Consider the following 1658-nt stretch of genomic DNA (forward strand, 5'->3'; position numbering starts at 1 on the left):
TAATAGCGGGTGACTTCAATGCCTGGGCCGTGGAATGGGGAAGCCGTAACACGAACCAGCGAGGTCAAATCCTGCTAGAGGCACTGGCCGTGCTAGATGTCGATCTGGCTAATGTTGGTACCAAAAGTACCTTTAGCCGTAACGGAGTGGAGTCGATTATCGACGTTACTTTTTGTAGTCCTGGCCTAACGAGTAGTTCGAACTGGAGGGTAGACAATGCCTACACTCACAGCGACCACCCGGCGGTTCGCTACAGTATCGACTACAACAACAGCAGGCAGCGGGTTGAGGAAGCGGCTAGGTCAAGGCCAAGCCCTCGTAGGTGGAAGACATCGTACTTCAATGATGAAGTACTTAGGGAGGCGCTCCGCCGTGAGCGTAACCTACTCGGCCTAAGCGGGGACGAACTTGTAGCGGTGCTTACGCGTGCATGCGATGCGACCATGCCTAGAAAAGTCCACCCTAGGAATGGGAGACCACCGACGTACTGGTGGACTCAAGCTATTGCGAACCTGCGCCGTGCCTGCCTACGGGCCAGGAGACGGATGCAGCGAGCACGTACCGAGCAGGAGCGTGAAGAACGACGGGCGGTGTTCACCGCTGCCAAAATCGCGCTGAAGTCCGAGATAAGGGCATGCAAAAAGGCCTGCTTCGAGGGACTCTGTCAGAGTGCCAACGCGAACCCTTGGGGTGATGCCTACAGGATCGTTATGGCGAAGACAAGAGGAGCACAAGCATCTCCACAGATGCTGAAGGGGATCATCGAGGGGCTCTTTCCGCGCCACAACCCTAGCCCATGGCCTCCTTTTGTAGGACAGCCGGGGATTGGGGCTGGCGATGAGGATAGAGTAACCGAACTTGTAGGGATTGCAAAATCCCTAAGCATGGGGAAGGCACCAGGTCCGGACGGAGTTCCAAACCTGGCCCTCAAAGTCGCAATCTTGGAGGCTCCTGGTATGTTCAGATCTGCTATGCAGATATGCCTGGACGAGGGAGTATTTCCAGATGCGTGGAAGAGGCAGAGCCTGGTACTATTGCCAAAGGCGGAGAAACCACCCGGTGACCCGTCGGCGTATAGACCAATATGCTTGATTGACACGGTGGGGAAGGTGCTCGAGAAGATCATCCTCAACAGACTGTCGAGGTACACCGAGGGTGTAAATGGTCTCTCAAGCAACCAGTTCAGCTTCCGGAAAGGGAGGTCCACCGTAGACGTTATTCTGACGGTTAAGAAAACCGCTGAGATAGCACTCCAGCGTAAGAGGAGGGGTATTCGCTACTGCGCAGTAGTGACTCTGGATGTAAGGAACGCATTTAATAGTGCCAGTTGGGCGGCTATTGCTGATGCGCTCCTGCGTCTGGGGATACCCGAGTACCTGTACAAGATTCTCGGAAGTTACTTCCAGAATCGGGTATTAGTCTATGACACAGAGGTGGGTCGGAAGTGCTTTCACATAAGCTCAGGAGTCCCGCAAGGTTCCATCCTGGGTCCGGTGTTATGGAATGTCATGTACGACGAGGTGTTGAGATTAAAATTCCCGGCGGGTGTGGTCATCGTTGGCATTGCCAACGATATTACGCTGGAGGTCTACGGTGAATCGATCGAAGAAGTGGAATTGACTGCAGCCCACTCGATCGCAATTGTGGAGGAGAGGATG

This window comes from Aedes aegypti, chromosome 3, assembly GCF_002204515.2.
Source record: "Aedes aegypti strain LVP_AGWG chromosome 3, AaegL5.0 Primary Assembly, whole genome shotgun sequence".
Taxonomy (NCBI): Eukaryota; Metazoa; Arthropoda; class Insecta; order Diptera; family Culicidae; genus Aedes; species Aedes aegypti.